The sequence below is a fragment of the Herpailurus yagouaroundi genome, unplaced genomic scaffold (assembly GCF_014898765.1).
Source record: "Herpailurus yagouaroundi ecotype Mexico unplaced genomic scaffold, PumYag 163, whole genome shotgun sequence".
NCBI lineage: Eukaryota > Metazoa > Chordata > Mammalia > Carnivora > Felidae > Herpailurus > Herpailurus yagouaroundi.
In genome coordinates, this window is record NW_024412404.1 from 16,148,962 (window position 1) to 16,174,476 (window position 25,515).

General features: G+C 46.3%; 1 long non-coding RNA gene across 1 annotated transcript in view; it reads left to right on the forward strand.

The window, feature by feature from the left end:
• The window catches only part of LOC121036827 (uncharacterized), a 109,721-nt gene extending 86,338 nt beyond the window's left edge, over positions 1-23,383 (forward strand). The window contains exon 5 of the long non-coding RNA XR_005793491.1: positions 23,278-23,383. This is a non-coding gene — a long non-coding RNA (uncharacterized LOC121036827). The remainder of the gene's footprint in view (positions 1-23,277) is intronic.
• The last annotated feature ends 2,132 nt before the right edge of the window (positions 23,384-25,515 follow it).

Genomic DNA, 25,515 nt, shown 5'->3' on the forward strand with positions numbered 1-25,515 from the left:
TTCAAGGAAAGCAGAGCTGTGAGGTGGAAAGAAAAAGATTGCTGAGGGTGTTGGATAACTAGATCCAGCCCTGCTTAAGTCTTGAACCCCTGAATTTTCACTTAAGTGGGCTAATGAACAGCTTGAGGTTCCCTCTGTTTACATTTGCAAGAGTCAGTTTCCTTAGAATTTCTGTTGCTGATCCAGTCCCCGAGTCCCAAGCTATCTAGGTACAGCGACCACTTGGAAGTCACCATTACCTTCCCCCAACTCAACAGTGGGCCAAAGAGACATGGGCTCCTTTCCTCTTTCTCATTTTGATAGAGTTAGGCCCTGGCAAGAGAGGTGCCTAGAGCATGTAATTTCAGTGGCAGTTGTTTTTAAGGTCTGTGCTAGTGTGATTCTGGGAGTGAGTGCCTCCTTAAATTTGTGCCCTAGGCTCCTCTTGTCACACCCTAGTCTGGCCCCGTTCAGGTTGTTGGGCATCCATGCCCATGTGTCTCTAGGCCCAGCCTAAAGAATTCAGAGTAGATTACTACTGTCTTTCTTCCCCCAGAGAGGGCTTGACTCATTCTCTGGGCCTTGGAGGACAATGGTCTATAAAGGGCTGCTCTGGGGATTTAAGGAGATCAAACCAGAGCAGAACTAAGCACAACTCATTCCAGCTCAAGTATCCTTCAAAAGGGCAATCAACCTATAGCATCCATGTTTGGCACAGGTAAATCAATGGGGAATCTTCAAATTAGGGTGAGTTCAGAATTATTTGGAACACCAGATTTGCTTTTATTTTATTTGTGTTCATCCATGATTTGACTTATCTGAGGATGAGATAATAGTTTTTCTTGGCACAGACTCATTGAATGTAGACAGAGCATCAGCCACTTGGACCTAGGGAGACTGTGCCTGAGATAATACACACATGAAAACCGAGAGCTGCTCACTGTGGTGCAGGAGTTAGCAAGGCCTGCAGCCAGAGGCCTTCCCTTGATCACACCAACTGGGTGTGTATCCTTCAACACAGTTCTTTACTCCTCTGACCTCTGTTACCTTGGATTTAGAGGGGCAGACCATACAGGATGAGCTCTGGAGGCAAAGAGATCTACTTATAGTCCCAGCTCTTGCTCACTTGGACAAGCCTCGCTCTGAGACATGTTTCCTCATTATTATTCCTCAGGGGGAATCATAAAGGTACTTCTCTCTTAGGATCGTTTTAAGATTCAATGAGATAATGAAGTTCTCAGCACAGGGCCTGATATAATTTCTCAATTAATTATTATTGGTGTTAATATTATTCTATAAAACAAGAAGGCATATTAGAAGATCAAAAGTATTGTCAAGCATCAAAGTGCTAATACTAGATCTAGTCCCAGCCCTCGGAGGATAACCACATTCCAGGGCATTCCAAAGCCAGTATGAACTGACCACCTACTGTGAGCTCTCTGGGGAAAGAGCCAAGTCTCACCTTTCCAATTTTAAGAGGTCTTCTCCACCTCCAGCCACAGCAACATCACCACCAGGATTCCTCTTAGTCAGTGGTGGACACTCTCCTCTTTTTCTCAATGGATGCCTTTTCTATTTCTTAGAAATCTTATAAGGAAACATGGACTCCTCAGATATGCCACTGAGGTGACCCTTAAACCTCATACCTCTATATGCATGTCCTTTTCCTTAGATCATCAGTACCTTGAAGGCAGGGACAGGTCCTGAACTTCTTTGTGCCCCCATAAATCTAGGTACAGAACAGGTCCTTAGGTGTCAGTATTTGGCTCATGAGGCCCTGCCCAGCTGGGTCCTGTGTGCCTGGGCCTGGGCTGGACAAGAGAGGACACTAAGGAGATTCTTGGGAATGAAGAGGGCCTCTGATTGTCGAAGGCATCACATGCTCTTTTTGGGACCACTGGAATAATCAGAGAGTTCTTTCTGAAGCAGCAGCAATCAGCAAGACCTGGGGGGCTCAATTACCCGAAGCCCTTCCCAAAGCCACAGCCACCCCGGGTAGCCTGCCTGGTTTCTCCACCAGCCGCAGGGCTGCAACTCAACAGTGTTGGCCTCTTAATAAAAACAGCACCAATGCCAAGTCCTAACTCCACGGGAGAAATAGCCCTGTGCCCCCTCGATCCCATTAACATTTCACACCTTAATGTGGCCATATTTTTGGAAAGCCAATATGAGCTGAATAGCTTATTGGTATGCAGCTCCAGGTGGGGGTGGGGGCTCCAGGGAGGGGGAGAACTCTGCAAAGGGGATGTAATTAAGCCTCAGAATGTTCGATATATGCCCCAAAAGGAGGGCATTTGGGGGTACGAGAGCAAGAGCAATGGCCTTGTCCAGGAGGTTTGTGTGCATGAAAGCTTGACCGTTGCTGGGAAGTCCCAATGCGTCTCCCACCCTTGCTCACCCCAAGCCCCCACCCTAGCAGGGCCACCCACTCACCCTTTGGGTCCCTAACTTTGCATTTCCCAAGCAGACCCTATCGGCAGCTCTTCTGAGATAAAATACATCATCATTTGCTCCATTAGAAAATAAATGTATGGCTATATTATGGGATTTGCATTCCATTACCTTGGTTTGCATGCCATAAAACATTTATTACACCCTTGGGCTAAAGTCTTAATAATGACTGGGTGCGAGGCACTAATGTGGTGCTGGTCTTGCTCGGGAACCAGAGATTAATGCCTTTTGATGTCACCCAGCTAATAGTCGTGCTCACCAATTTGTCCCATCAGAAGACATTAGAGTCAGGCCCTGTGTGGGGGTGGGGGACCACTGCTCAGCTTCAGCTGGGAGGTGGGGCTCCCTGCCCTTCTACCTGGTCTTGTTCAAAATGACCAGAATGAAATCTCAAAGTCCTCCCTCTTCCATCCCCACCCCTACCCCCACCTCTAGCCTTGGGCAGGTCCCCACCCCTGGGTGTGATGAAGCTACAACAGGGGTTGAACAGGCTGCTTTCCTGCCAGAGGGCAGCAGCAGCAGCAATAAGAGTGTGTGAAAATGCATGTACACACACACACACACACACACACACACACACACACACACACGCTCCTCCCTTCTTTGTCAAGGAATTTGCCAGGCCTGCCCCATTCAGCCTCTCATGGCAGCCTAGCAGCCCACTGGAGGCTCAGGTCCACCTTCTTTCCACAGTGAGGCCCAATCACAGCCTCTGGCAGGGAGAACAGGCCCTTTGGGGATGGTATTGTGGGTCCTTTATCTCCTCCGCTACCTTAGTTGGAGCAGAGCTAGGGCCAGGCCTTGGGTTATATACTGGTTTGTGGGTTTTTGACTGTCTGTGGGGCATCCCTCCTCTCAAGAGACCAAGCCATAAGGCCAGAGATGCCCCTCACCTCTTTTGCCCAAAGCCTTGCCTGGGACGTGACATTCTTGTCTGCAGAAGGCAAGGCTCTCTCTTGATTCTGTGTAGAGTCCCCTCAGAGATTAAAAAAGAAACAAACAAGTAAAAAAACTCCACCCATGTTTGCAAATCAAAATTTCTAGATTGGGGCCTGGGCATCTGTATTAAAAATCTGACTTTTGGGTGACGCTGATATGTATTCAGCCTCAGGTTGGAACTTGTCAGGGCACCAGAGAAAGTTAAACCTTGGGATCTGTATCCTGACAGCTTCTTCTGTACCACAGGGAAGGCCCGACAAAGGTCAAAGATCACTGGTTACAGAGAAGCTCAAGCAGTGAGGAAGCTGCAAGAAAGCCCAGGGTGTGATAACAAAATCCTCTTCTGTCTTCCCTAGGAAGCCCACCACGCCTTGGCTCCCTCGAGGATCCCAGACTACAAAACCCATCAGTGTGAACTCCACAGGGGAGCTCTTATTCCTATTTGAGGTCACCAATGTGCCTGCTCATTCTTCTCTGGGTCAAGCTGCTCTAGAAGCAGGCTTGCTCATGGTCACATCCTTCCTCATGGCACACTGGAAACTCTGAGGTTGTAGGAGAGGTGGGGGTCCCTAGAATGACTAGGGACCTGAGGACCCAGTGCAAGGTGAATAGGGGGGCACCTTCTCTATCCTATAATAATGAATCTTTCCCTAATAACAAAATGCAGGGTGAGCTGTGTTGTGAAGCCTTATTTAAATTCGAAGGGAGTGCATGGGGCACCTGGGTGGCGCAGTCGGTTGAGCGTCCGACTTCAGCCAGGTCACGATCTCGCGGTCCGTGAGTTCGAGCCCCGCGTCGGGCTCTGGGCTGATGGCTCAGAGCCTGGAGCCTGTTTCCGATTCTGTGTCTCCCTCTCTCTCTGCCCCTCCCCCGTTCATGCTCTGTCTCTCTCTGTCCCCAAAATAAATAAACGTTGAAAAAAAATTTTTTTTAAATAAAAAATAAAAAATAAATTCGAAGGGAGTGCAGATGATGTTTAATGAGATTGATGACTTAAAAATGAGGCCAAATAGTAATCATGTGGATTTAATTTTTTTATATTATATTAAGTTTTTTATTTTACTTCCAGTAGAGGTAACATACAATGTTACACTAGTTTCATGTGTACAATATAGTGATTCAACAACTCTGTACATTACTCAGTTGCTCCTCATAAGTGTACTCTTAATCCCCTTCACCTATTTCACCCATCCCCCACCCCATCCCCTCTGGTAGCTATTGGTTTTGTTCTCTATAGTTAAGAGTCTCTTTCTTGGTTTGTTTCTCTCTCTCTTTTCCCTCATGTTCATCTGTTTCATTTCTTAAATTTCACATATGAGTAAAATCATATGGAGTTTGTCTTTCTCTGATTTATTTTGCTTAGCATTATATTCTCTAGCTCCATCCACATCATTGCAAATGACAAGATTTCATTCTTTTTAAAGGGTGAATAATATTCTGTTGTATATATATACCACATCTTCTTTATCCATTCATCTTTCAATGGACACTTGGGCTACTTCCATAATTTGGCTATTGTAAGTGATGCTGCAATAAACATGTGGATTTACTTTAACGAAGGATAAGTTAGTGAGATTCTTTCTCACTTGAACCTTCTGGCATGGTGGGCCACTGGGCACCATGTTACTGTAAGTGTGGAAGCAAGGCTAGGTGACTCGAATCCAGGCCTTTAGACTTCTAGGCCAGTGCTCTCTGCACAACTCGTGACCACTCTCCTACCTCACCCTAGATAGAATGTATTCAGGCCTTCTTCTGATTTCCTCTTCCACCTGAGAGACCGAACCATCATCCTTCCTTGCTGTAGGAAGGCAGAAGCCTTCACTCTTTGCCACAATACTATGTGCCCCACCTCACTAGAGCAATCTGTTGAAGCCACCACTTTCAGTCAGTCCCTACTCAGGAAGCCACATGGCTCCCAGCAGCCCATTGATTAGATCCATGCTCTTCTGGGGCTAGCCCTACCTTATACACAATCTCACGTGCTGGAACCAATGCTGGAGATCTCCAGTGCTGGAGCCCTGAGAGCAATAAGTCCTGGTCCTTGCTCTGAAGGATATTCTAATTCATATATAGAGAAGAACACTCTACAGAGGTGTTATGGGTATACAGGAAGTACAGATGAAACACCATGGGAGCATGTTGCTTCTGACCATGGACATGCAGGGCAGCTGGTGAATGAGGTAGCACCTAAGGTCAGAGATGGAGGAGGAAGTAGGATGGGTGACAGGGTTGGCCAAGAAAGGGAAGGGTGGGAACAAATGTATGGAGGCAGGAATGCTTTGAGAATGGGAGAGAGTGGGAAGAAAGATTACTATGAAAAGATAGGGTCAGAGCAAGAAGCACTGTCAATGTGGGGCTCAATCCTAAATGTAGGGGAGAAAAAGGTCTTTGTACCACAGTGCTGGGCAGGTTCTCTGCCTGAATTGGAGCTGCTGAGGCCAGAACAGGGAGCCCAGGTGGATGCCTCTGCTGGCCCAAGAATGAGCCCATTAGGGCTGGACTGGGAGCCCATTAGGGCTGGAGCCTACAAGAGCAGGAGTGGGAAGGAAAAGATGGATGAAGGAGGCAATAGAGAGGAATTGAGTAGAAGCTGAGGACCACCTGTTGTGGAAGAGGCTGGAGCCACACGTGGCTCTGAGAGAGTGGTTCTCAATGGGGCGGTGCTGCCCAGGGGTTAATTTGGACATTGACGGGAGTATTTTGTTGTGACAATGCTGGCATCAAGTGTGTGTGGGGGGTGGGGGCAGGAGTGCTGTCCGCATACTGCAGCGTGCAGGATAGTCCCATGCAATGACGAGTTCTCCCACATCCCGTGCAACTAAAGCAAATTGCAAGTACTTTGCTGTATACTCCACAACCCAAGGGAGCACCATTCACTTATGTGATGAAGTAAATGGCTGTGCAGTGCCCAATCTGCACAACCATAACAGAGGTCCAAGGCTTGACCATAATTCTGGTAGAAAAATCTATTTACAATGACCCAAGTCTAAACCTTGCTCAGTTTTACATATAGGCACAGAGCACTTTTGCATGGTTTTGATATATACTGAATTTTCTGGGAATGCAGCTCTTGTGATATTGAGGGAGAAATTATCCTCTGTTCTATACAGAACTTTATCAAGAGTTGTTCACCATTTCAGAAACCACCCTTCATGTGGGCACATCAGTCAGGGACCTTAATTCACCAGCACACCCCCTAAAGCAGGAGGTACTGACAAGCTGTCCCATCATGTGGTTTTATGTTTAGGTGCAAGTATTTGACTTCTTCATTGTTGCTGAGCGTTTACATATTGAAATACATATTATTTTATTATAACTTACTTTCCTTTGATTTTTCCTTTATGTAATAGTTGGGTCAATATATTGATTTTTGTGTGTGTGTGTGTGTGTGTGAAATTATGTGGATAGGTTGGTTATACTATTATCTCTGCTCTCCATCTTGGGATAGTAAATGGGGCATGACAAACCTGGTAATAAAGGAGGCTGTGGGGTCCGATGGGCCAAGAACTATGGTTTTGAGAATTCCAGCCTCAACAGCTTCTCCTGGAAGCCTCGTCTGGCCACTTTAACTTCACAAAAAAAGAGTTCTTTTTTTTTTTTTAATGTTTTTTATTTAATTTTTTTTGAGAGTAAGAGAGAGAGAGAGAGAGAGAGAGAGAGAGAGAGAGAGAGTGAAAGTGCACACAGTGGGGGAGGGCAGAGAAAATCCGAAGCAGCCTCCATATATCAGCACAGAGCCAGATGTGGGGCTTGAACTCACGAACCAAACTGTGAGATGGTGATCTGAGCCCAAATCAAGAGTCAGTTGCTTAACCGAATGAGCCACTCAGGCGGCCCATCACCTGAAGACTTCTTTTGTTCCTCCCTAAATGAAGCCCTTTGTTATGCCTCTTTTCCACTTTTTTTTTTCATGATCATCTCACAGACAGTTTTGTCAGTTGTGTCCCAATAAACACATAAGCTCCCAAAGACAGCCTTGAGGTGATGGCCTTTTATGGCCCTGAGCAGGCCCTGCAGAAAAGGGTGGGAACTTGGCTCACTGACCTGAAATACACAAGTCAGGTGGTGACAAGGCTCCTGTGGGTAAACAAGAGAGAAGCGCAGGCCCAGCAAAGTAATGCAAAATCCAGAAAATCCCATCCCTCAGCTTGACAGAGCTGGGGCAAAATGGAGACACTCCAGACTCTAGAAAAGAAATTTTAAAATAAGTCTCATTCAAAGAAAATTAGTGGGAAATTGCTGAAAAATCAAATCAGCCACACAAATTCTGGTACTGTTGAGAAACAACTTATTGGAAGTCCAAAGTCAAGACGTGTTGAGGACTGAAAAAAAACAAAAACAAAAATCTCCGATGTGAAGAGATGGTGCTTTCAAAGGGACTTCTGTGGGCAAAGAGGTATCCTTCATAAATGGGAAGACTGGCCAAGCCCGGAGACAGAGTTTAGATAAATTAATGGATGAGAGTGCCATAAAGGGTGATGAAGGGGATCTTGGCTCCTCCCGAGGTAAATGCCATACTAGAGATATATGGAGGACAACCACACATTCCTGTTGTGGGGCCTTGTGTCCTTACCTGAGCCAGACAACGAGCTTGGGCCCCAGAAGGCAGGAGGCAATGCTGGGGTCTCCAGTTATCTCTGGAGATTCCCCAAATGGACACAATAATCCACTTCTTTAAAAAATTAAAGAGAGAAAAAAAGAGGTTAGGTCAGACATACTCAGTGTTTTTGGAAAGGTTTTTTAGTATTGTGTATCTCAGTTCAGGGGAAGCATAAAACAAAAGTCAGTGAGGGTACAGTGGGTGTCACAATTCCTCAAGTAGTTGACCTCATCACTGGGGTTCCAGGCCTCAGATGCCCGAGTTCATATCCTAGTTCCATCACGGAGAAGCTGAGTGACCTTAGGTAAGTTACTTAGCTTCTCTGTTCTTTAGTATTCTCCCCTCTGAAACGGGCATAATATTTCACTGGACTGTGAAATTTTAAGAAGTTAATGTGGTATAGGAAGGTTCTTAGCACAGTGTGTGGCATATGTAAGTGTTTAATATGTGTGTGTAATAGCTGTTGTTCTTACTCTTGAGAAAAGGCCCAAGTTTTGTTAGCTTCCACCCCCTCCCTACTGATTAACCAATGAAGGAAGCCTTTGGGAACATAAAGGAGGAACTGGAAAGGGTATGTATATGTCACTTCACCTTTCCAGAGAATCCAGAGCGTGGAGGTCAAGTGCCTTGGTCCTGGTTCTAAATCTGCTGTTAGAGTAGTCAAGTGCATGCGGAGTGCAGACTAGCCCCTTGGCCCAAAAGATTTAGCTAGGTAGGGGACAAGGGTGACTGTCACTATGAGATCTGTGCCCCCCAAAACCTTTTGATTGGCGAACATGGTGCCTGGGAGGGGTACTTTCTCAGTTTTATGTCTTACACATGTACCATTGCTCAGTAGCAATTCTACCGAGAAGGACTCTGAACCCTGGATGTAGGGGAAGGGTGCCAAGATGCTTGGAGGAGATGAAACCCAGTCAGTCACAAAGCCTGGCCTGAGAGAGCCTGGGTTCCCCAGGAGTGTTACCCCGCTCACCCTCTCTGTTGGCTTCTCCCATATAAATGCCTTGGAAGGATATCCAAGGGGTACTGGTTGGGGGTGGGGGGCATTGTAGGGCTTTAGAACTGGAGGTTACAGCAGATGCTGTCAGTATCCATCCTATCCCATTGCCCTTACCATGTCTATGCTCCAAGCCTGACTTTCAGCTGCCAGCATCTGCCATGCTTTGCCTGACGGCTTTCTCCAGGCACTAGTGTGCCTTTACATAACAATTGGGAAGCAGTCCTCCACTAATGACCAACAGGACCACTGCGTGTAAGTGTCCAAGATCCCTTCGGATGGGATAGCTCTGAGATGTATGTTCTAGGTTGTCTTCCAGTTCCCCAATGGGAGTGAGCTCCAGGTACACACAGGGCTAATTTGCTTAACAACACATCCCTTATTGGTTTCCTTCCCTTTGCTGATTCACTTTCCCACTCCTGGGTTCACTCCCAAATAAACTACTTGCCCAAAACCTCATCTCAGGGTTGCTTCCACTACACTAAGACAGAAGTTATTTGGCTGAACCACTTGGTGTTACTGAAGCAAGATAATTTTCAGAACACACATGCCCACGTGTACAGGGTGTAGTAAGTGCCCACCTTGCAAGGCCTATACATGACTCAGAAAGATTCAGAACATTTGCATCATTAGGAAGGAGCTCCCTCCACCAGCTCAGGAAATGATCGGTCCTCCATCCCCCACACTGGGAATCTTGTTGGAGGTGAAAGCCCTGTAAAGAGACCCCCCTCTGGCTTTTCTCTCACCAGCCGTCTGTTCCTAATAACCCCACCCACGCACCCGAGCCTCCCTGACTTGATATTGCAGGACGCTGTCACTTGAAATTAATTGCAACTAATTAAAAATGATCCGGTTAGGACAATTGCACAATGGCGCTCCGGAGACCGCTTCATTCCCAAAGGTTTGGTGGCGTTTGTGGCTGCCGCAGCCCCAGTTGGCCGGACGGGGCCATACATCATCATGTCATTTTACATTGTTATTTCTCTGAAAGCAGCAATTTAAAAGAGTCTCAGATGAACCTTGAGCAACTTTGCACTAAAAAGAAAAATGTTACTGTCCAAGATCTGTAAAATATAACATATAGGCTCAAAGAAGCCACTTGACATGAAAAGAGGCCTTAAGTTTGTGCTGCTATTTGCATATAATATATAACGTTGTAGTGGAAGGACCCACAAAGCAGGTAGTGGCTGTGGAGCATCGATCCTCAGCTTCTTTGTTCAAACTGGGTCACCTACTGTTCCCAGTTATTATTTTATCACAGCCATTCCTCATGTAAGGTGACAGGACAGCATCTAACCGCTGTGTTCTAGGGACAGCCACCCCCTCCGCCTCACTTAGTGGAAGACCTAGGGTCCTTCCTGACTCTGACTCTGGGGGCATTGCAAATCCCAGTTTGGCCCTGCCAGTTTCCAAGTGGATCCCAGGCCTGGCAGTCCTGTTAGGACAAGAGGCACTCCTTGGGCTCAGGAAAGGCCTGGTAAACTGGGAGTTGAGGTAATGAGCCCTGCCAAGCAGCCTAGCAGCCTCCATACCTCATTTCAAAGGAGCCCAGGCAGCTCGAATGAAATTTTGAATGAATTTTGGCCCTACGTCCTTGAGCTACAAGTCTCTCTTATCAGGTCACCTGCTGTCCCACCTCACTTCTGTGGTCTCCATCTCACCCTCCAAATCTCTGCACATCAGCAGGGCAGGGGAGAAGCAGGCATTTTGAACAGAAAGGGATATGTCAGAAAAGCATCTTCCAAAATTATTTTTCTAATGCTCTGGCTTTTTCTGCAAGTGAAAAAAAAAAAAAAGGGAGATGACTTTAAAGGTACCAACGGGGCGCCCGGGTGGCTCAGTCGGTTAAGCATCCATCCGACTTCGGCTCAGGTCATGATCTCATATTTTGTGGGTTCGAGCCCCGTGTTGGGCTCTGTGCTGACAGCTTGGAGCCTGGAGCCTGCTGTGGATTCTGTGTCTCCCTCTCTCTCTGTCCCTACCCCATTCATGCTCTGTCTCTGTCTCTTAAAATTAAGTAAAATTTAAAAAAATAAATAAAAATTAAAAAAAAAGGTACCAACAAAAACAAGAAACCTCTGCAAAAATTGAAAGTTCAAAAATTAAAAGTCAAGATCTTTAAAGGCCTAGGGGAAATAGAAAAGACTACACAGATAAGATGAAAGGAGAAAAAACAGCAAGAAGGTATGCACAAAAATGTATGTGATTACTAAGATTTGGTTCTATGCTTCCCAGAGGCCAAAGCAAGGAAGGAAAATAAGAAAAATGATTAATTACAAATATTATGTGGTCCTTAAAGAAAAAGCAGACCAACTCCTTAGAAGAAATAATGCTCCCCCCCCCCCCCCCATGGAGTTCATGTGGGTCATGCAGTGGTGTACATCCTCCACAGCATCCTTACTGTTAAGGCAGGGGTGAGGCTTGTGAAGGCACCTGCACTGGAAATCAGGGCCTAGACCTGGTGAAGGCACCTTTCTGGGAGATCCAGGAGATGTGGATCAAATGTGCAATCCACCAGGGAATGGCTTCATTCAGGAGTGACGCCCAGATACTGGCTGTACTCAGGGACGAACTCTAGTCTCTTCTCCAGATCAGTCTCTGTCGCATCGTGTTTCTTTCAGCTCTACTTTTGTTAGAGACTGAGCAGCACACAGCTTGAGGTTCTTGTTCCTAACAAAGATGTGGAATGCGGGTGTTGCACGTGTCTGAGAAATAGATCTTGATATATAAATCACAGCATATCTGTATAGTGGGACACTGTGCAGCCACCAACAGGAATAAGGAGATGACATGTGCTGTTAGGAAAAGTTGCATAAGATACATTATTAGGTGAGAAAGGCAAGCTGCACCATAGTAGGTAGTGTGGTATTGTATGATTCTGTTCCTATTAAAAATTAAATAATCAGGGGCACCTGGGTGGCTCAGTTGGTTAAGTGTCCAACTTCGGCTCAGGTCATGATCTCACGGTTCATGGGTTCAAGCCCCGCGGTGGGCTCTGTGCTGACAGCTCGGAGCCTGGAGCCTGCTTGGGATTCTGGGTCTCCCTCTCTCTCTGCCCCTCCTCAGCTCTCTCTCTCTCAAAAATAACTACATATTAAAAAAATTAAATAATCACATAATATATGGACATAGAAAATTTCTGGAAGGATACATAAGAAATTGGTGACAGTATGTCACCTTGGGGGAGAGGGAATTTTATAGTTTAGCTAAACCCTGCTTACTACAGTTATGTATTACTTTTGGATGTAAAAAATAATTAAAAAAAAAGCAAATCAAGAAACAATGCAGTTTTGTTAGAAAGAATGAAGCAGATCAGTTTTACAGAAAAAGTAAGATAGGAAGGAAAAGTCTGGATAAATATAGATCAAATGTCTAAGAGGGGCTGCCTTTGGAAGGTAAGATTACAGCAGACTTTCACTTTCAAGTTAATCATTTTTGCAACATTTTTGTAATAAGTAGGTATTTCTTTTATAATAATAATTAAAAAAACCCAACATTTTAAGTCAATCTAGGGGACTGTCTGGTTGACTGCCTTTTATGAAAATTAAGAGGCCTAATCAAGACTTATCCAAATGAATGGCCACCCTACCTCTGTTGGGCAGTGGGCCAGAAAAGAATCTGCAAGCAAGACAAGCATTTTTCTTGAGGAAGCAGTTGGCTGTCTATTCTGGCACACAAATGAATGAATGATCTTGACATTAACATTCCGGCCTCACAGAGCACTCACTGATGCTTGCCTGGGAAGGTGCTTATAGCATAGTCCAGGGGCCGCTCTGCTTCTGAAAAAAGCACATTTAAAAATTGCTGTTGTTTCATGGTATGATAATACGTTTGAACTATTAATTTTTTAACAGTTCTGGCTATGTCCTTCTCTTTGTCTCTCCCCACCCCACCTCTCCATTTGAGCTATTCTGTTCTGTGCTGGGGGCCTCAGGGAAGAGATGGGACAGCTGAAAGAAACAAAGGCTCACCCTGGCTTTTGGCTTTCAAAAGCTTAGGGAAAAGGACCCAGGGAAAGAAAAGATAACCATCAGAGAGAATATCTCACGCTCAGGATTAGAAAATGGGCAAGTGGGAGGGTCAGAGGTGGGTATGGCAAGAGGATTGGGGCCAGCTGGGAGGAGCAGAGGTGGTACCCACAGAACTCTAAGCTTCCTCTTGGAGAAGCTGAATCAGCAACCCTGGTCCACAGTCTCCATCTAAGGGCTGGGATGTGGATCAACAAAGGCCTGGAGCTCTGCAGGGCTTCAGGAAGGGGCTACCTCCGTCTACTCTCTCTGCACCTGCCTAGGTCTTTTATCTCATCGCCAAACATCTTTTCCAGCTCCTCAGTCTGGATGGCTGGACACCACTGCTTCTGGATTAGTTGGCCTTGATTTGACACCCAGAGCCAGACTGACTTCTTTCTCAGTACTCCGCCCCTTGTTTCTGGGGCCAACTGCAATTGGCCCCACTTGGATCACGTGTCCGTCCCTTTGTCTCCAGGAGCCTCTGCACCAATCTGCTGTTCTTGGGGGCTGAGGTCTCTACTGCAACCACATTTGAGGCCAATTTTCCACTCATCGCATCCCTGTTTTCCTGGTTTCCTTACAGGTGTATCTCCTGAGAGCACTCCCCAGTAAACCTTCCACATGCAACTGTCCATGACCTCAGTATCTATTTCCAATCTAAGACACTCACCTTGCAGACTCTGGGTACCTACAGGATATCTGGAGTGAGCATCAAGGGCTGTGGTTGCTCACCTGTTAGGAAAGTGCTGCCTTGGAGAGCGATGGAGCTCCAGACACCATTCCCAACACTAGACACTGTGAGGCTGAGGAAAGAGCACTGGAAAGAAGCTTGGGAAGCCCTGGGTTCTGCCACTGGTGAGCTGTGTGGCTGGGCAAGCCTGTTAACTCCTCTGACTCAGAGTTTTCAAATGCAGATCAAGGAATTTCCTGCTCAACAAGGTTAGTTAAAAGTTCACAAAGATGGAGCACTTGGGTGGCTCAGTTGGTTAAGTGAAGGACTCTTGGTTTCAGCTCAGGTCATGGTCTCACAGTTTGGTGAGTTCAAACCCCGTGTCAGGCTCTGCATTGCAGGTGTGGAACCTGCTTGAGATTTTCTCTCTCCTCTCTCTGCCCCTCCTCTGCTTGTGCTGTTCCTGTTTCTCTCAAAATAAATAAGCTAAAAAAAAAAAAAAGTTCACAAAGAGGATCTAAGTAAATGGGCCTCCAGCAGTGTTTGGCACAACATAGAAATGTTATACATATGTAAAACAGTTTGGGTTTCAGAGCTTCCTGCCCCTCACCATCTATCCCACACCCTTTCTACCCTTTCATATCAGGCTTGGTGAGGCCATCAGCAGAAGGGCAACATGACCTGCCCACCTCCGCCAACCAGGAAAGTAGCTTTGTGAACTCATATTGCCTTCTTTGGCTCTCCACAGGGACTTTGTATATGCTGAATTCTAAGTCATATTAAGTCCTATTAAAAGATAAATCATATTATATCTTGTTTTCTGCTCAAAAGATTTCCCATCCCACTCAGTGCCTAACACTATGACCCCTATTATCTTTTTGACCCTTTTCTACTACTCATCTTCTCTCATTTTCTCCAGCCATATTGGTCTCCTAGCACTAGGCATACCCCTACCCCGGGGCCTTTGCACTTGCTGCTCTCTCTTTAGATATTCTTCCATCTGACTCATTCTCTCACATTTTCAGGTTGTTACACAAAGGTGAATGAAACATCCCCATCCTCATTTAAAATAGCAGAAGTCCCTCACCACTGTCTATCCCTCTCCACTTTAGCACTTGTTACCATCTGACATGCCATGTATTTCATTAATTCACTGCCTATCTTACTCTTTTGAAATATAGACTCCACAAGGACAGGGATTTTTGCCTGTTTTGTTCTCAGCTATATCCCACAATGGTACCTAGCATGAAATAGATTCTTGATATAGTTTTGTTAAATGAATGAGTGAACATGTTTGTATGCTTTACAGGCAGGTGAGACTAAACAGAGCAAGCCCACTAATGAAACCAATGACAGATTGATGTCAGTCATGGAAAAGGAGGGGCAAAAGGTCCCTAGCATGGCTAGAATCTCTGAAGTTCCCTGCCAGGCCAAAGAAGTACCTAGGCTCTCCCCTGCTATCCCAGCCAGGCAGCTCCTTGAGGGCAGGAGCTGTCCCTTAGCTAAGTGTCCAGCTCAGTCCCTCGCATGTGGCAGGTACTCAATTGATGTTTGCTGAATGTAGCAAGGCACCAAGGTGCCGGGAGCCGAGGGGAAGTGGCCTGCACCTTCCGGCACCTTCAGGGAAAAGACATCTTCAGATGCTGACATATTTATTTGCCTCTCACCTCAGCCCTTGGCATTGGCCAATGTTTCTCAGAGTGTGTTCTCTAGTGCTAATAGGCGTTAGGGGTGCTAATGGGTGTTAAGTGGAAAGTGGGTTCTGTTGTTAAATAAATTTGGGACATGCTGGATTAAACAAAGTTAAATAGGTTTCCTGACTTCCTGAAGAGCCTTTAATATGCAAGTATAAATTATAAATCCAAGAGGGGCTTATGTTTTGAAAAGTTTTTCAAACTGACCTGATCATGGAACTCATTTTTCAAGGAGAGCAAGGATTGAACAGACGACTGTTTGGGAAACACTGGCATAACCTCACACCTATCAGAAATTGTGAAGATTTGGGAGGAAATCTAGTGCAATACTTTCTCTTCACAGAGGTGGCAAGAGAGGGGAAGACCAGAGAGGGAAAGGGATGGACTGTGGGCAACGGAGTATGTCAGAGTTGGGGCTTGGGCTACAATCAAGCCATCTCTCCCCTTTAGGACACTTGCTGCTTTCAGTTTTGACCTCTGGCCTTCTGAACTCTGACCTGTCAGAGTTGACCTGTCTGCTTTGCTCATTTGTACTCTCAGGTTCACAGAAACATAGAACAGGAAAGCCCTCAGAGATGTGAAAGTCCCATTTCTGACTTCACCTCCTGTTTCTGGCCCCAGCTGCCTGCCATGACCCAACTCTGGGCTTCTAACCCACTCCTGGGAGCCTAAAGCTCCCCACCTCCACCTCTACCCCTGCACCCTCTGCCCCTCCTAGCATAGGTGTTCCTGCCCCAAAGCTCTGTTTTTCAAACTGTGGTCTCAGGACCAGCAACATCAGTACCCCGTGAGAAATGCCTAGATATGCAAATTCTCTGGCCCTACCTCAGACCTACTGAATAAGAAACTCGGCAGGGGGGTGGGGGCAGCAATCTGTGTTTTAACAAGCCCCCAGGTACTTGTGACTCATGCTAAAGTTTATGAACCACTGCTCTAAACCATGCTCACTCAGACCAGACCGCTGTAGGGAAAGGCCTGTCGTTGGCCTGCCTGGCCCCCAGAAAGCAGAGCACAACATCCAGAGCCCTCAGCAGGGATCCTGGAAAACTCTGGACACAAAATCTTTAGAGATTCTTATAGCTCAGCGGGTTCCAATCACTTGAACTTGGTGCCACCTAAACCCTGAACTTAATTTACACTGCATCATTTCATTAGTGGTCTAATCGATACATACAATTTTATAAAACAGACCTGGGCTGGGCAGTTTTTCAGGCTCCTATTGTATCTATCAAATACCACCTCCCTCCTCTGAAATAAACCACAGTAGGAGGAGATCTATGTGATACATGCTTTGGGGGAATCTGGAAATGTCTTGAGTCTTACCTCAGTGCACTTAAGTTGAGGTGGGGTCTTTTCAGTGCATCAAAAGAAGTGCTCTAATTGAGTTGAATAGCTTGATTCTAGTACATTTTCTTCCAAAATCCTTCTATTTTTTGGATTTCTTATCCAGGGTGATGTGGGCAGGCTCATGGTGGCCTCATAGTTGCTGCACTGAATAATTCCCAAGAATTCCCTTGTGCAATGCATGGCTAAAAGTGGTGGTCCTAGGACCCCCCTCCCCTCAGGAGAATAACAGCCTCTTTCCCACCTGCCACCTACAGGTGGACAAGAAGACCCTCAAATGTGCCCCTTGGAAGGTTGGCTGGGATAAGGTGGGTTGCTATCTACCTGCCACTGAGAAATGCAGGCCTGCAAGGTCTCCCTGTTGCATTTCCTGTCACAGTCCTGACTGCCACTGCTTCTGTGCTCCTTGGCAAGGGTGTAGATAATTCGGGCACCCACTCACTCACTCACTCACCCACTCAGCCCGGGCGGCGATGTCAGCTGCTCTGGCAGCACTCCATCCATCCTCGTCATTCAGAGACCTCTGAAAGTATGCCTGTCAATATAATGCACGGCCTGTTGAGGGGAAGTGACATTTTGAATAGTGGACACTTTTCCAGGAGCATTCATCCTAGGTCAGCCTCATGATAAATAAATACATTTGGTGTCTGAAGTCAGCAGGCAGGATACAATGACCGAAACGCAGGCACAGATGCACGTACCATGAGGCTGAGTTGACGGGGTGGAGGTAGGATGTGAGAGATGGGGGGAGAGGGAAGGCTCTGTGAGCAGATCTGGGGGAGAATTTATTCCCCCTCTTCCTGACACCTCTAGGGAAAACGGGAAGCAAATAATGCTGCGATTTCCATTTGTCCCTGAGCCACAGAGGGTCCTTTCTTTCTCTCACCCTTCTGCTCCTCACCTGTCTCTCCCCCCCGCCAAAAAAAAAAAAAAAAAAAAAAAAAACCCAGTCCCCATCTTAATTACCCCTAACAGTGCCCTAAACAAAGTATTTATAAGGCTTACTGCGTTTGTCTTCCCGTTCCTATTAATAAAGTCTGGGAATGTAGGGAAGAAATATGGGTGGGTGACAGGGTTTTTAATGGTGCCTCACCTTAAATGCATTTTAAAATATGTAAATCAATAAAAAAATTATTTGTAATAGCAGCCTAAGAGTGCTGGTTAGCCTGGCACGGAGTGAAATGCATGCTACAAGCCCTATTACCATACATCCTGGGAGCTGTAGTTAGGATTAATCTGTCAAAGGGGATGGTTTAGTGTTGATGAATATGACATGTGACCATTAACGATGTTGATTTTATCTCCCGAGATTAGCATGATTTACTTCGGATGGATAATAATGTCATTTGCTTGATGCAGTAGATCTGTTTACGAGCTGATTAAATTGTAAGGCCTTGCCTCATTTCATGCTATTTGGTTTACAGCTTCATTACCACAATCACAAAAGCTGGGGAAATGTCCCACATTCCATGTCACAATAAATCACTGCTTCACGTTGCTGGGATGGATTTTAGCAGTTCTGCCCAGCAAGGACCATTCTTGGGTCCCCACTAATCTGTGATCCAGAATACATTAGGGGGATCTTTAGGAACACTGGAATGAGAGGGGGCAGGAATCCTCTCGGATCTTTTAATTGAGATTAAGGAAGTCCTTGAGTAATTAGCTGTAACAAATTGCCTTATTATTTAGACAGTGAAGTCACTGTTTTTGTTGCAGGGATGATTACCATAAATACGCAGAAAAGTGACACTCCAGTAACCAGAGGGAAGCTTGGAAGCAAATTTCATTTTCACCCCTTTATCCTTTGCTCTGGGAGAGGGGCGATCTGAATGCAAGGTGTGTAGGAGGTCCTCAACCCCACCATGCTTCTTCGAAGTGGAGTTGGGAGGAGGTGGGCACCACACACCCACAACACAGCACTGGCCACCTCGGCACCTCTGGGTGGGTTGCAGCCAAAGCGGAAGGAAGAAAGGAGAATGCCAGCCCCTGGGTCAGAAAAGTGTGTAAACCACAGACCTGTTCTCTCCATACCAACTCCATGCCAGACTGAACTGGCCGTAAAATCCTCTGTGCCTAGGAAAGAGAGAGGAGGCACATGAGATGGAAAAGACAGGGTCGTTTCCTGCTAAAAAGCTGGGGAGGCAGCACGCATGGGCCTGAAATGATTGTCTACATTTCTAATAACACCCAAGAGATTCTGAGTTCTTAACTACTGCCGGGTCCTGTTCTCACCACCAACACAATTCTGTGGTTGAGGTTGGCATTATTATTCTTATCCTATGTTATAGATGAGGAAACCAAGGCTTGGGGAGGTTTAGTGATGTGCCCAAGGTCACACAGCCAGCTGATGACAGGGCTAGAATTTGAACCCAGGCAAGGGAGCCCAGAGCTTGGCACAGTACCTATACACCGAGCTTGCCATTTGGCTCAGGGTGAGGCCATTTCAGCAAAGAGGCAAGAAGGGACAATTTTTAGGCCTTTGGTCTCTTAGTCCTGAATTGAAGCCTGTGACGTGAATAGGTGTTTCCTGCAAATAATTTAGGATGAATAGTAATCAGGAGCACTGAGGCCTTGTCTCAAATGGGTACTTTAGTAAGATTTTGTGATGAGCACAATCAAAGAACATATAAGACGGTATACACTTCCTCAAGAGCAGGGTTTGAAAACAGAAAGCAGTAATTTTATTTTATTTATTTATTTTTTCAACGTTTATTTATTTTTGGGACAGAGAGAGACAGAGCATGAACGGGGGAGGGTCAGAGAGAGAGGGAGACACAGAATCGGAAACAGGCTCCAGGCTCTGAGCCATCAGCCCAGAGCCTGACGCGGGGCTCGAACTCACGGACCACGAGATCGTGACCTGGCTGAAGTCGGACGCTTAACCGACTGCGCCACCCAGGCGCCCCTGAAAGCAGTAATTTAAAAAATTTTTTTTTTCAACGTTTATTTATTTTTGGGACAGAGAGAGACAGAGCATGAACGGGGGAGGGGCAGAGAGAGAGAGGGAGACACAGAATCGGAAACAGGCTCCAGGCTCCGAGCCATCAGCCCAGAGCCTGACGCGGGGCTCGAACTCACGGACCGCGAGATCGTGACCTGGCTGAAGTCGGACGCTTAACCGACTGCGCCACCCAGGCGCCCCAAGAAAGCAGTAATTTTAAAGAGCAAAGGTAACCTCTCTCTGCTTCTCAGCTCAGCACCTCCCTAGGACAGTAAAGAATATAGGGGAGAAATTGTGGCCCTCTAAAAGTTCTGTACAAGAGGTAACTCCAGAATTCCAAAGCTCCATGCAATTTCACTTCTGAACTGGATACGTGGCCCTCAAGTATCTGCATCCCTTAACCAGACTCATTAATGTGTCCTCATAGCAGAGGTCACTAGTGGCCCTCCAGTCTCCATTCCTGTTTTTCCTGTACTGGAACCCTGATTTGTAACTGATTTTAATAAAATGAAGACTACATTTCCCAGCATCACTTGATGCTTGTGAGCCATATGACTAATATAGCAGCCATTTATTGAGCCTCTACTCTGAGCCAGGCCTTGTGCTAAGTGTTGGTTGGGATAAAGATATGTAGGAGGCAAACCCTGTCCTTAGCCAGCCAAGCTGCTATTCTGTCCTTCAATCGCTAATAAAGCAACCTGTCAGGTGTTAATTGATGTATCAGTCAATCAGCATGCTGGCTATTTGATCAATGGCCAGACCCTTGCCTTGCAGGCATTGGTCCTAGTACTGAACTCTCAGGGTGCACAGATGACGATACTTTGGCCACAGTCTCAGGATGTATAGAATTTAATGTCAGGCATAGGGATAAACCCCCAAGAAATAGACATACCCTTATCTTACACTATACACAAAAATTAAAGACTTAAGCATAAAGTCTGACACCGTAAAACTCCTAGGAGAAAAGGTAAGGAAAAATCTCCTTGACATTAGTATTGGCAATGATTTTGGGGATTTGACACCAAAAGCAATAAAAGGGAAGAAACGCAAAAATAGACAAGTAAGATTATATAAACTAGAAATTTCTGTACAGCAAAGGAAACAATCAGTAAAATGAAAAGGCAACTTACAGAATGGGAGAAAATATTTGCAAACCATATGTCTGATAAGAGGTTAGTATGCAAAATATGTAAGGAAATCATACCACTAAGTAGCAGAAAAACAAATAACCCATTTAAAAATGGGAAGGGGACCTGAATAGACATTTTTCCAGAGAAGACTTTACAGATGGCCAACAGGTACATGAAAAGTGCTTCACATCACTCATCATGAGGGAAATGCAAATCAAAACCACAGTGAAATATCACCTCCCACCTGTTAGAATGGCTAGTATCAAAAAGAGAAGAGAACAAGTATTGGTGAGGCTGTGGAGAAAAAAAGAACCCTTGTGCACTCTTGCTGGCAGTGGAAATTGGTAGTCATTAGGGAAGACAATGTGGAGTTTCCTCAAAAAATTACAAATAGAACCACCATATGATCCAGCAATCTTACGTCTGGGTTGAAGGAAATGAAATCAGTATCTCTAAAAGATGTCTATACACCCAGCTTCATTGCAGCATTACTCACAGTAGCCAAGATGTGGAATCAATTTACATGGATCCATGTGTCCATGGATGGATGAAGGGATAAAGAAACACACACACACACACACACACACACACACACACAGAGGAATAACATTCAGCCATAAAAAAGAAGGAAATCCTGTCATCTCACCATTTGCAACAATATGGACAAACCTGGAGGTCATTATGCTAAGTGAAATAAGTCAGAGAGAGGAACAAATATTACATTATATGACATATATAATGCACTTAAAATAGTCACACTCATAGAAGCAAAGAGTAGAATGATGGTTATGGTGGTTGCCTGGGGCTGGGGTTGTGGGGCAATGGGGGAGATGTTGGTGTCAAAAGGTATAAGGTTATAAAATGAGTAAGGTCTGGGAATCTAATGTACAGCATGGTGATTGTGGTTAATAATACTGTATTGTATACTTGCAGTTTGCCATAAGAGTATATCTTTGATGTTTTCAACACACACACACACACACACACACACACACACACACACGATAACCATGTGAGGTGAAGGATGTGTTAATTAGCCTGATTATGGTAACCATTTCACAATGTATCCCAATAATGCTCTGGCTGTGCAGCCATATCCACCCCCTACCAAAGACCACTCCCTACTGCTTTTTTGGGGGCTCCTGGCACTGGAGCCATGCCCCCTCTGAGGTATCTTGTCCTCCAGGATGTTGTGTCTGACCATCTCCCCATCCCTGGTCTCCTGTGTCTGCCTCTTGGTCACAGAGGCTTCCTCTGTGATCCTCATCTCTCTGTCTCTTCTAGTTCGACACTTGTTCCCTGTGCAGGGAAGTCATATGGCATCACTTCTGCTCTAATTCAGGGGAAGTGAATATATAAATGAGCCTGAGCCTGGGTGGCTCAGTTGGTTCAGTGTCTGACCTTGGCTCAGGTCATGATTTCGCAGTTCGTGGGTTCAAGCCCCACCTCTGGCTCCATGCTGACAGCATAGAGCCTGCTTTGGATTCTCTGTCTCCCTCTCTCTCTGCCCCTCCCCTGCTCTCTCGAAAGTAAATAAAAACATTTAAAGAAAAAAAATAAATAAAAGGGAACACAAACTTTTCTGTCCCCTATGTTTGGAGACTCCATCTTTGTTTCAACTTCTCTGCCACACTGACCTCGTGGCCCTCTGCGGATGGAGACAGAGAAGGGATGCTGCCTGGGAATGTCCTTTGTGGGGTGGACTGTGAGTCCAAGCCAAGGGCTCAGCCTGAGGGGTCAGAGAGGCAACCATCCTGAGGGGTCCAAAGCCTGGTCAAAGCTTTGAGCTAGGGGCTAGGAACCCAGATAAAGGATTGTGTTCTGTATGGTTTGGGGCATTCTCCAGGGAAGGTAAAAGGGATTCTGGCCTGTATCGGTTACCTATTGTTATAAAGAAAAGGACTCCAAAATTTAGTGGCTTAAAACAATAATGATATTTATTTTGTTCATGTATCGGCAATTTGGGTGGGGCTGTGTGGGGAGGGCTTGCCTCTACTCCACTCATGGTCGGCTGGGACAGCCCAAAAGCTGGCGGCCTGAATCTTTGGAGTCTTGTCACTCCATGCTGCAGTTGGTGCTACCTTTGGCTGTGACTTCAGCTGGGGCTGTCACTGGAACACCTGAGCATGCCTGTCTGTGTGACCGCGTGGCTTCCTCAGAGCATGGGATTTCAATGGTGAGCATTCCTAGGGGAGGCAGTGTTGCCCATCCCGATAGCCTTGGAAGTCATTGGCATCACTTCTGCTCTGATCACAGGCCTGCCCAGATTCAAGGGGAAGGCACGTGAACCCCACCTGCTGATGGAAAAGTGCCAACTTCATAATATAAGAGGAGTCCATGGGATAGGACATATTGATGCAACTAACTTTGGAAAATATTAGAGACAAAAATGACTGTTCCTCATAAGCCTTCCTCAAGAGTTTCCACCCTTAGTCCAATTTTGTTCTTTGATTTTCTCTTCATGGGTGCATATCCCTCACCCCCCAAGTTTTGACTCTCTTTTCTGTGCTTCCAACTCACAGATTTACATCTCCAGCCCTGATCTGCTGCAAGCATCGGAAACTCAACCTGTACAAAATCCACACTGTGTATTTCTCTGCAAAAGCCTACTGTCCCTCAGAATTCCTCCCAGGTGCCCAGATGTGGCAGACTCTTGGTTATCCTTCTGTGGCCACTGGAGCAGAAACTACATGTTACAGCCTCCCTTGCAGCTGCATGTGGCCAGGTCACTATGAGTGACTTCTTCCTTACTTCTTCAGAAGGACATCACTTGCCCTGGACTTCGTCCCTTTCCCCTTTTCCATGGATGGGGGTAGTGCCCATATTTGATCCCCCTGATGAGCACAATACCCTAGGGGATGAAGGAGCACCAAGATGGAAGGAACTCGGGTCCCTAAATGACATCACACAGCAGAGCAGTCTCAGCAGCATAGACAACAGAGACCTGAGAGAAACTTCTGTCGGATTGAAGTCACTGTATTTGGGGGTTTCTTGGCTCCAGCAGTGTAGCTAAGGACCATAGGCTGAGGACCTCAGGGCTATATCTGCCTTCCCTCTCTCCTTCCTAGTCTCTGCCCGTCACTGAGTCCAGTCCATTCTACTTCCTCACTATCCCCTGAAACTGCTCTTGCTTTGCCTGTCTTGTAGCCTCTCCTCTGCTTCCAGCTCTCACCTTCTCCTGTCTCAACCATCTGACCTCTGAATGGTCCCTTCATCTCCATTCGCTCACTGTTCCATGCCATAATGGTATACCTCTGCTCTAAGACCTTTGATGGCTCCCCACTGCTTATCAAAGAGCAAGATACCATCTATTCCCACCATATTCTCACCCACACTCATGGGCTGTGCCCCCCCCCCCCCCCTGCCTTTGATCCTGCTGGTCCCTCCTCCTTATTTCCAAATTCCTCATTTTTTTCACCTACCGAATGCCTATGTATTACCCACGTCCAGATGAAGTGTTCCCTCCTCCCAGTGATTTCCACATCCTCTTATGGGAATTAATCCAGTGCCTCCACTATGATAGGCTTTCTCAGAGCCCACCTTAATGCAACAGTTGTTTCCATGACCTGCTAGGTTTAAAGGCAGACACCATTTCCTGGTCATCTTTCCACTGCCTTCATGCCAAAGAGAATGCCCTGTATACAGCAAGAGCTCATTATATGCTTGCCAGTGAAAACACTCACTTTCCCTGTCTGGAGCATCACAACTCTGACTGGGCAGTGGTCTTGCCATAAGTGAGCAAGGTTGTCTTCCCTCTTGCCTGGGGGACCTCTCCAGGGAACACTAAGGAGAGGGGCATGAGGGGCTGCCCTTCTCACACTTCCCTGGGAACTGGGGAAGGAGCAGCTCTGAGAGTGGTACCTGGGAATTGAAGTACATAGGTTTTATAGGCATGGGCTCTGGAGTGAAACAGCTTTGGCCTTGAATTTCAGCCCACCACTCATTAGCTGTGTGACTTCAGGCATGATACCAACTTCTCTGAATCTCAGTTTTTCTTTTATAACATAAGATTAATATAGTACTTATCTCCTAGAGACCTTGTGGGGATATATAAAGATATATAAAGCTCTTGGCATAAGGAAAGTGCTTACTAAAGGATAATCATCATCGTCGTCGCTACCATCATCATCATTCAGTATCTTTCCTATGGCCTGAGACTCTGCCTGGTGAGAGAGCACCAAGGCACCTGCCGCTCTAGGCCTGGCCCACTGGAATTCTTGCTGTCAGAATGGGTTTCCCTCTGGACAAAAGTTAGAGAATATGCATTGTCAGGACTAGCTGGGCCCCAGCTGGGCAGTTTGCTGGGTGCTCCAAGAAGGTGGAGGAGAGGGAGCAGTGCAGAAGTCTGGTGGGGCTGGAGGGAGGGCCCAGCTCCCTGGTGGCTCACCCCTAAGAGACAGGGTCAAACGAGATTTGGCTGGCTGGCATCAATAGCCAGGGATGCAAAGTTGGGAGTTTAGAACTGAGCAGGCTGTAGAGGCTGCTAGGGGACCCAAGGCTCCCCATATCAGGTGGGCTGGCAGCATCATCCCACAGTGGTCATTCTACTTTGGTGTAGAAAAGGACCCACACTCCCAGATAACCAGGCTTTGGTGCTAGCAGATAGAAGGTACCAAGGGCCATTGAAAGATGGCCTACATACAGTGGGGTCAGAAAGGGAGGCTATCCTCTCCCTAACTACCACACACACTATCCACATCCTCCTCACTGGCAGGGAGGAAGCTCCCTGCTTCCCACTGATTCAGGGCCTGAGCGGCTGG